At 40.1% G+C, this 12,304-nt stretch overlaps 1 protein-coding gene across 1 annotated transcript in view; it reads right to left on the bottom strand.

Moving 5' to 3' along the window:
• The window catches only part of LOC101081161 (olfactory receptor 51H1-like), a 309,613-nt gene that overhangs the window by 233,602 nt on the left and 63,707 nt on the right, over positions 1-12,304 (bottom strand). The window lies entirely within an intron of this gene.

Below are 12,304 nucleotides of genomic sequence, written 5' to 3'. Positions count from 1 at the left end.
TACTGGCAAACTGAGGCGCTTACACGGCTCAGTCGGTTAAGCACCTGACTTTGGTTCAGGTCATGATCTTGCAGTGAGTGCGTTCAAGCCCCACGTTGGGCTCTATGCTGACAGTTCAGAGCCTGAAGCCTGCTTCAGATTCTGTCTCCCTCTCCCTCTCTGCTTCTCCCCAACTTGTGCTCTGTCTCTCTTTCTCTCAAAAATAAGTAAACATTAAAAAAAAAAATTTTTAATACTGGGCAAACCTAATTCAACAATACATTTAAAACATCATTCACCATGATCAAGTGGTATTTATTCCTGTGTTGCAAGAGTGGTTCAATATTCACAAATCAATGTGATACACTATATCAATAAGAGAAAAGATAAGAACCATACGATCATTTCAACAGATACGGAGGAAGCATCTGACAAAGTGCAATATCCATTCATGATAAAAATCCTCAACAAAGTAGGCTTAGAGAGGACACAAGTCAACATAATAAAGGCCATATATGAAAATCCCACAGCTAACATCATCCTCAATAGGGAAAAACTGAGAACTTTTCCCCTGTCGGGAACAAGGCAAGAATGTCCAATCTATTAAACATAGTACTAGAAGTCCTAGCCACAGCAATCAGAAAGCAAAAAGAAATAAAAGGCGTACAAATCAATAAAGAAGTAAAACGTTCACTACTTGTAGATGACACTACAAGTAGTTCTACAAGAGATGATACTCTATACAGAACACCTGAAAGACCCCACCAAAAAGAAAACTGCAAGAACTGAAAAACAAATTGGATAAGGTTGCAAAATACAAAATCAATCACAGAAATATGTTGCATTTCTATACACCAATAATGAAGTGGCAGAAAGAGATATTTTAAAAAAAAGAATCCCATTTATAATTATACCCAAAATAATGAGATACCTAGGAATAAACCTAACTAAAGGGTGAATGATCTACACTCTGAAAACTATAAAACATTCACCAAAGAAACTGAAGATGACACAAAGAAATGGAAAGACATCCCATGCTCATGGATTAGAAGAACAAATATTGTTAAAATGTCTATATTGCCCAGGGCACCTAGATGGCTCAGTCAGTTAAGCATCAAACTTCAGCTCAGGTCATGATCTCACCATGCATGGATTTGAGTCCTACATCATGCTGACAGCTTGGAGCCTGGAGCCTGCTTTGGATTCTGTCTCCCTCTCTCTCTACCCCTCCCCTGCTCACACACTCTCTCTCTCTTTCAAAAATAAGCATTAAAAAAAATTTTTAATGTCTATACTGCCCAAAGCAATCTACACATTTAATGAAATCCCTATCAAAATACCAATAACATTTTTCACAGATATAGGACAATTCTGAAATTTGTATGGAACCACAGAAGACCCTGAATAGCCAAGGTAATCTTAAAAAAGAAAAGAAAAGCTAGAGGCATCACAACTCCAGGCTTCAAGTTCTATTACAAAGCTCTAGTAATCAAAGCAGTATGGTACTGGCACAAAAATAGACACACAGATCAATGGAATAGAATAGAAAACCCAGAACCCACAACTATATAGCCAATTAATCTTTGAGAAAGCAGGAAAGGGTATCCAATGGGAATAAGACAGTCTTCAACAAATAGTGTTGGGAAAACTGGTCAGCTACATGCAAGAGAATGAAACTGGACCACTTTCTTATACTATACACAAAAATAAGTTAAAAATGGATTAAAGACCTAAATGTGAGACCTGAAGCCATAAAAATCTTAGACGAGAGCACAGGCAGTAATTTCTCTGACATCCGCCATAGTAATTTTATCCAAATATATCTCCTGAGGCAAGGGAAACAAAAGCAAAAATAAACTCTTGGGACTTCATCAAAATAAAAACTTCTGCACAGCAAAGTAAACAATCAACAAAACTAAAAGGCAGCCTACAGAATGGGAGAAGATATTTGCAAATGACATATCAGATAAACGGCTAGTATCCAAAATATATAAAGAATTTATAAATATCAATACTCAAAAAAAAACAATTAAAAAAATGGACAGAAAATATAAATAGACATTTCTACAAAGAAGACATTTCTCCAACAGACACATGAAAAAATGTTTAGCATCACTTATCATCAGGAAAATACAAATCAAAACCATAATGAGATATTACCTCACACCTGTCATAATGGCTAAAATCAACAACACAAGAAACAACAAGTTTTGGCAAGGATGTGTAGAGAAAGAACCCTCTTGCACTGTTGGTGGGAATGCAAACTGGTGCAGCCAGTATGGAAAACAGTATGGAGATTCTTCAAAAAGTTAAAAATAGAACTACCCTATGATCCAGCAGTCCTATTACTGGGTATCTACCCAAAGAAAATAAAACACTAATTCAAAGGGATACATGCACCCTTATTTATAGCAGCGTTATTTACAATAGCCAAGATATGGAAGCAGGCCAACTGTTCACTGATTGATGAGGGGATAAAGATGTGAAATACACACATATATGTATATATATATATATATATATATATATATATATATACATATATATGTATATATATATACACATATATATGTGTGTGTGTGTATATATATACATATATATATATAATGGAATATTACTCAGCCATAAAAAGAATGCAATCTTGCTGTTTGTAACAACAAAGAAGGAACTAGAGACTATAATGCTAAGAAAAGTCAGTCAGAGAAAGATAAATTCCATACAATTTCACTCATGTGTGGAATTTGATATTTGCTTTTTATAAGTAAAACATACAAGCAAGGCACAAAAAGAGAGATAGGGAGGGAGGGACAAATCAAGAAACAGACTCTTAACTATAGAGAACAAACTGATGGTTACCAGAGGCAACAGTGGGTGAGGGAATGGGTTAAATAAGTGATGGGGATTAAGGAGAGCACTTGTCATGATGAGCACAGGGTAATGTATAGAGTAGTTGAATCACTATATTATACACCTGAAACTAATACGACACTATGTTAACTGGAATTCAAATAAAAAATTTAAAAAAAACTAAATAATGAAAAACATCTTAAAGAATCTTGGGTTCCATGCTATGCCATTGAGACTTTTTTTCCATAAGTGATGGGCAGCCAACAAGGAAGTGGTTAAAGGGTGGAGAGGGGGCTGACATGAAGCGCTAAGTGCCATTAATGGTCTCCCTGGCATGATGTGGATGTTGGAGTGGAAGTGGGTAAGAGAGCAGATGGGTTGGGCAAGAACCTTAGAGAAGGCACACCTGAGAGTCTCCATTTCCTGTGTGAAAGGAGCAATGTCAAATTAGCTGCCAGCAGCAGAGATGGCAGTCTGGGTGAAGAGCTTGAGAAGAATGGTGACTATTTTTTTTCATTTCTTCCCCCATATAATTTTTTAATATTTATTAAATTAAATTCAAGTTACTTAACAAAAGTGACATATTGACTTCAGGAGTCAGGAGGTGTGCTCTCTCTCTTTCAAAAATAAATTTAAAAACATTAAAAAAAAAATTTTTTTTTAAAAGGGGTGCCTGGGTGGCTCACTCAGTTGAGCATCTGACTTCGGCTCAGGTCATGATCTCACAGTTAGTGAGTTCGAGTCCCACGTAAGGCTCTGTGCTGACAGAACAAAGCCTGGAGCCTGCTTTGAATCCTGTGTCTCCCTCTCTCTCTGTTCCTCCCCCACTCATTCTCTGTCTCTCTCTCTCTCTCCTTCAAAAATAAATTAAAAACATTTTTTAAAAAATTTTAAAAGAGTCTCTTATGGTGTGCTTTCCTCTCTGTTTTTACTTGATTTTGCCTTCCCTTCCCCATGTCCATCTGTTTTGTTTCTTAAATTCCACATATGAGTGAAATCATATATATGTTTGTCTTTCTCTGACTTATTTTGCTTAGCAATAAAACTGGAATGGCGATGGGGATGGGAGGAAGATAATGGCGTAGGAGGACACTGGGCTCACCGCGTCCTGCTAATCACTTAGATTCCACCCACATTTGCCTAAATAACCCAAAAAACCATCAGAAGACTAGTGGAACAGGCTCTCCGGAGCCAAGCGTAGACAAGAGGCCCATAGAAGAGAGTAGGAAGGGCAGAGAGGCGGTGCGCGCTACACGGACTAGCGGGAGGGAGCCGGGCGGTGAAGGGGCGGCCTGCCCAGCAAGGCAGAACCTCCGAGTCTGGCTTGCAAAAGCAGAGGGGCTGGACTCCGTGAGTTCTGACACCCGGCAGGACTTAACATCTGGAGTGTTAAGAGTCAACACCTCGGCTCAGAGAGCAGAGCAAGAGGACACCAAGAGAGAGAGGTGTTGAGCCCCGGAAGACAGAGCTCAGCACAGCAGGGGGAAAAAAGGTGCTGGCCAGAACCATCTCCCTCTCCCATCCCCCAGCTGAAATCCCAAAGGGAATCAATTCTCCTCACCGAACTTGCTTGCACCGCACAAACACCCAACGCTGTGCTTCTGTGGATCCATTCCTCTGACAGGTCTGCCTCTCCCTCCTGGTGCTGCAGGGCCCCTCCCGCGGGGGACCACCCACAGCAAAGCAAGCTAAGCCTACCCCTCCCACCCCTGTGCACCTTGTAGATCCACCCCAGCTAATACACCAGATCCCATCAAAGCAGTACCACAAGTCTGGCAGTGTGCAAGTAGCCCAGACAGGGGCCACACCATTCCACAGTGAGTCCTGCCCCTGGGAGAGGGGAAGATAAGGTACATACCAGTCTGACTGTGGCCCCAGCAGTGGGCTGGGAGCAGACATCAGGTCTGACTGTGGCCCCGCCCACCAACACAAGTTACTCCAGACAGCACAGAGGAAGAGCCCTGCAATTCCGCGCAACTCCAGGGACTATCCAAAATGATGAAACAGAAGAATTCTCCTCAAAAGAAACTCCAGGAAGTAGCAACAGCTAACGAATTGATCAAAAACGATTTAAGCAATATAACAGAACATGAATTTAAAATAATAGTCCTGAAATTAATCGCTGGGCTTGAAAAAAGTATAGAGGACAGCAGAATATCTATTGCTACAGAGATCAAGGGACTAAGTAACAGGAGGAGCTAAAAAATGCTATAAATGAGGTGCAAAATAAAATAGAGGCGACCACAGCTTGGATTGAAGAGGCAGAGGAGAGAATAGGTGAATTAAAAGATAAAATTATGGCAAAAGAGGAAGCTGACAAAAAGAGAGATAAAAAATCCAGGAGTATGAGAGGAAAATTAGAGAACTAAGTGACGCAATGACACACAACAATATCCGTATAGTAGGGATTCCAGAGGAGAAAGAGAGAGAGAAAGGGGCTGAAGGTGTACTTCAACAAATCATAGCTGAGAACTTCCCTGATCTGGGGAAGGAAAAAGACACTGAAATCCAAGAGGCACAGAGAACTCCCTTTAGACGTAACTTGAATCAATCTCCTGCATGACATATCATAGTGAAACTGGCAAAATACAAGGATAAAGAGAAAATTCTGAAAGCAGCTAGGGATAAACATACGCTCTAACATATAAAGGGAGACCGATAAGACTAGAGACGGATCTCTCTACTGAAACTTGGCAGGCGAGAAAGGAATGCCAGGAAATCTTCAATGTGATAAACAGAAAAAATATGCAGTCGAGAATCCGTTATCCAGCAAGTCTGTCATTTAGAATAGAAGGAGAGATAAAGGTGTTCCCAAACAAAAACTGAAGGAATTCATCACCACTAAACCAGCCCTAAAAGAGATCCTAAGGGCAATTCTGCGAATGAAATATTGCAAGGACCACAAAGTACCACAGACATCACTACAAGCATGAAACCTACAGATATCACAATGACTCTAAACCCATATCTTTCTATAATAACACTGAATGTAAATGGACTAAATGCTCCAACCAAGAGACATAGGGTATCAGAATGGATAAAAAAACAAGACCCATCTATTTGTTTTCTACAGGAGACTCATTTTAGACCTGAGGACACCTTCAGATTGAAAGTGAGGGGATGGAGAACTATCTATCATGCTACTGCAAGTCCAAAGAAAGCTGGAGTAGCCATACTTATATCAGACAAACTACACTTTAAATTAAAGGCTGTAACAACAGATGAAGAAGGGAATTATATAATAATTACAGGCTCTATCCATCAGGAAGAGCTAACAATTATAAATGTCTGTGCACCAAATACGGGAGCCCCCAAATATATAAAACAATTACTCACAAACATAAGCAACCTTATTGATAAGAATGTGGTAATTGCAGGGGACTTTAATACCACCCTTACAACAATGGATAGATCATCTAGACACAGGATCAATAAAGAAACAAGGCCCCTGGATGATACATTGATCAGATGGACTAGACAGATATATTTAGAACTCTGCATCCCAAAGCAACAGAATATACTTTCTTCTCCAGTACACACAGAACATTCTCCAAGATAGATCACATACTGGGTCACAAAACAGCCCTTCATAAGTATACAAGAATTGAGATCATACCATGCACATTTTCAGACCACAATGCTATGAAAATTGAAATTAACCAGAGGAAAAAGTCTGGAAAACCTCCAAAAGCATGGAGGCTAAAGAACACCCTACTAAAGAATGAATGGGTCAACCAGGCAATTAGAGAAGAAGTTAAAAAAAATATGGAAACAAATGAAAATGAAAATACAACAATCCAAACGCTTTGGGATGCAGCGAAGGCAGTCCTGAGAGGAAAATATATTGCAATCCAGGCCTATCTCAAGAAAGAAGAAAAATCCCAAATACAAAATCTAACAAAACACCTAAAGGAAATAGAAGCAGAATAGCAAAGACACCCCAAACCCAGCAGAAGAAGAGAAATAATAAAGATCAGAGCATAAATAAACAATAGAGAATCTAATAAAAAACTGTAGAGCAGATCAATGAAACCAAGACTTGGTTTTTTGAAAAAATAAACAAAATTGATAAACTTCTAGCCAAGCTTCTCAAAAAGAAAAGGGAGATGACCCAAATAGATAAAATCATGAATGAAAATGGAATTATTACAACCAATCCCTCAGAAATGCAAGCAATTATTAGAGAATACTATGAAGAGTATATGCCAACAAATTGGACAACCTGGAAGAAATGGACAAATTCCTAAACACCCACACACCTCCAAAACTCAAACAGGAAGAAATAGAAAACTTGAACAGACCCATAACCAGCAAAGAAATTGAATCAGTTATCAAAAATCTCCCAACAAATAAGAGTCCAGGACCAGATGGCTTCCCTGGGGAATTCTACCAGACATTTAAAGCAGAGATAATACCTATCCTTCTCAAACTCTTCCAAAAAATAGAAAGGGAAGGAAAACTTCCAGGCTCATTCTATGAAGCCAGTATTACTTTGATTCCTAAATCAGACAGAGACCCAGTAAAAAAAGAGAACTACAGGCCAATATCCCTGATGAATATGGATGCAAAAATTCTCAACAAGATACTAGCAAATCGAATTCAACAGCATGTAAAAAGAATTATTCACCATGATCAAGTGGGATTCATTCCTGGGAGGCAGGGCTGGTTCAACATTTGCAAATCAATCAACGTGATACATCACATTAATAAAAGAAAAGAAAATAACCATATGATCCTGTCAATCAATGTAGAAAAAGCATTTGACAAAATTCAGCATTCTTGCTTAATAAAAACACTCAAGAAAGTCGGGATAGAAGGAATATACTTAAACACCATAAAAGCCACTTATGAAAAGCCCACAGCTAATATCATCCTCAATGGGGAAAAACTGAGAGCTTTCCCCCTAAGATGAGGAACACGACAGGGATGTCCACTCTCACCACTGTTGTTTAACACAGTGTTGGAAGTGCTAGCATCAGCAATCAGACAACAAAAGGAAATCAAAGGCATCAAAATTGGCAAAGATGAAGTCAAGCTTTCGCTTTTTGCAGATGGCATGATATTATACATGGAAAATCCGATAGACTCCACCAAAAGTCTGATAGAACTGATACATGAATTCAGCAAAGTCGCAGGAGACAAAATCAATGTACAGAAATCAGTTGCATTCTTATACACTAATAATGAAGCAACAGAAAGACAAATAAGGAAACTGATCCCATTCACAACTGCACCAAGAAGCATAAAATACCTAGGAATAAACCTAACCAAAGAGATAAAAGATATGTATGCTGAAAACTATAGAAAGCTTATGAAGAATATTGAAGAAAATATAAAGAAATGGAAAAACATTCCACGCTCACGGGTTGGAAGAATAAATATTGTCAAAATGTCAATACTACCCAAAGCTACCTACAGATTCAATACAATCCCAATCAAAATTGCATCAGCATTCCTCTTGAAGCTAGAACAATCCTAAAATTTGTATGGAACCACAAAAGACCCTGAATAGCCAAAGTAATTTTGAAGAAGAAGACCAAAGCAGGAGGCATCACAATCCCAGAGTTTAGCCGCTACTACAAAGCTGTAATCAGCAAGACAGCATGGTATTGGCACAAAAACAGACACATAGACCAATGGAATAGAATAGAAACCCCAGAATTAGACCCACAAAAGTAAGGCCAACTAATCTTTGACAAAGCAGGAAAGAATATCCAATGGAAAAAAGACAGTCTCTCTCACAAATGGTGCTGGGAGAACTGGACAGCAGCATACAGAAGAATAAAACTAGACCACTTTCTCACACCATTCACAAAAATAAATTCAAAATGGATAAAGGACTTGAATGTGAGACAGGAAACCATCAAAACCCTAAAGGAGAAAGCAGGAAAAAACCTCTCTGACCTCAGCTGTAGCAATTTCTTACTTGACACATCCCCAAAGGCAAGGGAATTAAAAGCAAAAATGAACTATTGGGACCTCATCAAGATAAAAAGCTGATGCACTGCAAAGGAAACAATCAACAAAACTAAAAGGCAACCAACGGAATGGGAAAAGATATTTGCAAATGACATATTGGACAAAGGCGTAGTATCCAAAATCTATAAAGAGCTCACCAATCTCCACACCCGAAAAACAAATAACCCAGTGAAGAAATGGGCTGAAAACATGAATAGACACTTCTCTAAAGAAGACATCCAGATGGCCAACAGGCACATGAAAAGATGTTCAACATCGCTCCTTATCAGGGAAATACAAATCAAAACCACACTCAGATACCACCTCACACCAGTCAGAGTGGCTAAAATGAACAAATCAGGAGACTATAGATGCTGGAGAGGATGTGGAGAAACGGGAACCCTCTTGCACTGTTGGTGGGAATGCAAACTGGTGCAGCCGCTCTAGAAAACAGTGTGGAGGTTCCTCAAAAAATTAAAAATAGACCTACCCTATGACCCAGCAGTAGCACTGCTAGGAATTTACCCAAGGGATACAGGAGTGCTGATGCATAGGGGCACTTGTGCCCCAATGTTTATAGCAGCACTTTCAACAATAGTCAAATTATGGAAAGAACCTAAATGTCCATCAACTGATGAATGAATAAAGAAATTGTGGTTTATATACACAATGGAATACTACTTGGCAATGAGAAAGAATGAAATATGGCTTTTGGTAGCAATGTGGGTGGAACTGGAGAGTGTTATGCTAAGTGAAATAAGTCATACAGAGAAAGACAGATACCCTATGTTTTCACTCTTATGTGGATCCTGAGAAACTTCACAGAAGACCATGGGGGAGGGGAAGAAAAAAAAAAAGGTTATAGAGGGAGGAAGCCAAAACATAAAAGACTCTTAAAAACTGAGAACAAACTGAGGGTTGGTGGAGGGTGGGAGATGGGTATTGAGGGTACCTGTTGGGATGAGCACTGGGTGTTGTATGGAAACCAATTTGACAATAAATTTCATATTTAAAAAAAAAGTGAGCAAAAAAAAAACCTGGAATGGTGACAATTTAAAAACTGAAAGGAATTATGGAGTGATGTAGAAGTCTCAGCTCAGGTTAAAGGGCACCAATTTGTTTTGACATAAGATTTCAAAGGTGTGTGATTTTTCCCAAAGTTTATATATCACCTCAGGGGGGAGCAAGGTATACAGGCCATCCCAGTTCAGCTGGGAGAGTGCAGCCAAAATCAAAAAGAAGAAGTCAGCGTGTGGCTAGAAAGAAGCTCCAGGTGAATGACCTCAGGGCAAACTGATTTAGGAAGGAAAGAAGGCAATCTGGTGGAGGAACTCTCCAGGAAGTAAGAAAGAATGGAGATGGAGCTTGTATGTGGTGAGGAAAATAGAGCAAGAATTTGCACTCAGGTCTGCCTGGCTCCATAGTTGATGTTCTTTCCACTGTCCAAGTTTCCTCGTTTTTGAAATGTTTGATTCAGCAGGTCAGACCCAGGCTGAGTGTGGGAATCTGTGCCAGCTACAGGCTGGAGATGCAAGCCCAGAGTACTGGTGTCTGTCCCAGGATGAGTGCTGAGAGTTTGGAGCAGAGTCTGTGGGCCTCCCAGAAGTTCACTCCCTCTCAATCTCCTCTAGGAAGCCTCTTCTGACTCCCTCAGGCTGGGTTAGGCCACCACCTTTAGTCTCCATATCTCTACCCTCTGCAAAGACTAAGAGCTTCTGCAGAACTAATCCTGGGGCCTGGCCAAGAGGAGTCTTTAGGAATATTGTCTTGGAAGGATCTCAAATACAGATGGGCTATTGAAGCTGATAGTCTCTGAATAGGACCATTTAAACTTGGTGAGATATTGTAGAATCCATGATTCTGTCTCCCTTGCCCCATTATTGTTTTGTTCCTCCAAAAGTTTCCCCTGATCCTGAAGCTAGCTCCAACTTTTCCATTCCACAGAGACCTGAATAGACTGACTGACTCCTCTGTGGCCCCAGCCTAGCCTTCCCTGGAGATAGGTACTGCTGCCAAGGTATCCCTGTGCAGTGGGATAAAACTCAATCCCTCTGCCACAAAGACATCCTGGGCTCTTGTGGGATGTGGACCGGTGGAGCAGCCCAGAAAACCACCAGGGTGAGTAACCTGGGCCCCAACACATCCCTTTCCCTACTTCCCAGATGGATGACTACCAGTACCTCAGCCTCAGATGCATATATCAGTGTGGAGGGCCTGCAAATAACACAGAAGAAAAAGAAATAATCGGTCTTGAATGAGGAGAGATATTAGCCCCATCTCTTGCTTGGAGAAGAGGGCCTGAAGGAGGCTGCCTGCCTGAGATTCCAGGAGTTTATAGCTCAGAGATAAATTCCAATCCCAGATCACATTCCAGGGAGAGATTTCCCTCAATAGTCTCTCCAGAGAGGGAGTGGATGATAAAATGTTCCAAGTTGTCTTCCCATCTGGCATTCTGAAGTCATCTGAGCTCTGGTTCAGCATCTCAGCTATCCTTGTCCTTGTGGGGACCAGCATTTCTCCACAGGCATTCCTTGTCACACTGGTCTGGTTGGGAGGGGTCCATGGTGGCCGTCTGGTGGTACAGAGTAAACCTACTTACTAGGACTCTATGAACCAAGTGGGGAAAGAGAGCTGGGGAGCCTCATCTTCCCTCAATTCCTTTGTTTTCAACACTGTCCATCTTTCATTTCTGTCTGGTATCTCTGAGTCCAGAATCTTGCTGGGAGAATTTTTCCAGAAAGGAAGCTGTCTTCTGCAAGAATAGAAGGAATAGGAGGAAAGGAAAGGATAGGAGAAGGAATCATATAGCTGTTCCCTATAAAATCATCCTGTTTTTGGGTGCCTGGGTGGCTCAGTCGGTTAAGCGGCTGACTTCGGCTCGGGTCATGATCTCGTGGTCCGTGAGTTGGAGCCCCGTGTCGGGCTCTGTGCTGACAGCTCAGAGCCTGGAGCCTGCTTCAGATTCTGTGTCTCCCTCTCTCTGACCCTCCCCCCGTTCATGCTCTGTCTCTCTCTGTCTCAAAAATAAATAAGCGTTAAAAAAATTTTTTTTTAAATAAAAAATAAAATCATCCTGTTTTCAATTCCATTCCTCACTCTTACCTTAGTCCTTTTGAAGTGCATGTGTGGCATAACCTCCTCTCTATGAACTTAATCTTCTATTTCTGCCAGTTTCTTTCCACTCTTCCTATGGTTATCTATTAACTATATTATTGTTGATATACCTTATATCCCATCCTGTTCTTCTGTCACTTTCAGGTAATATATATTTTTTAATTCATTACTATCATTTAAATGAGATTTTGGAAAGAGTAGAGATAAAAGTTTGTGTGCATTTCACCATGTTTAACTAAACACCTCTTGCCATCAAATGTTACTCATTATAGAAAAAACTTTTGATTTGTTAATATTTTATTATGAAAAATAATAAAATCCTCTCTCAAAATTAGAGTGCGGATAAACTTGATCTCTATATATCCATATCCAGCTACCATAATCATCAGCTCATAGCCACTCTTTG

The sequence above is a fragment of the Felis catus genome, chromosome D1, assembly GCF_018350175.1.
Source record: "Felis catus isolate Fca126 chromosome D1, F.catus_Fca126_mat1.0, whole genome shotgun sequence".
Taxonomy (NCBI): domain Eukaryota; kingdom Metazoa; phylum Chordata; class Mammalia; order Carnivora; family Felidae; genus Felis; species Felis catus.
The sequence above is the reverse complement of the archived record's forward strand: the minus strand, read 5'-3'. Positions and strand labels throughout refer to the sequence as shown.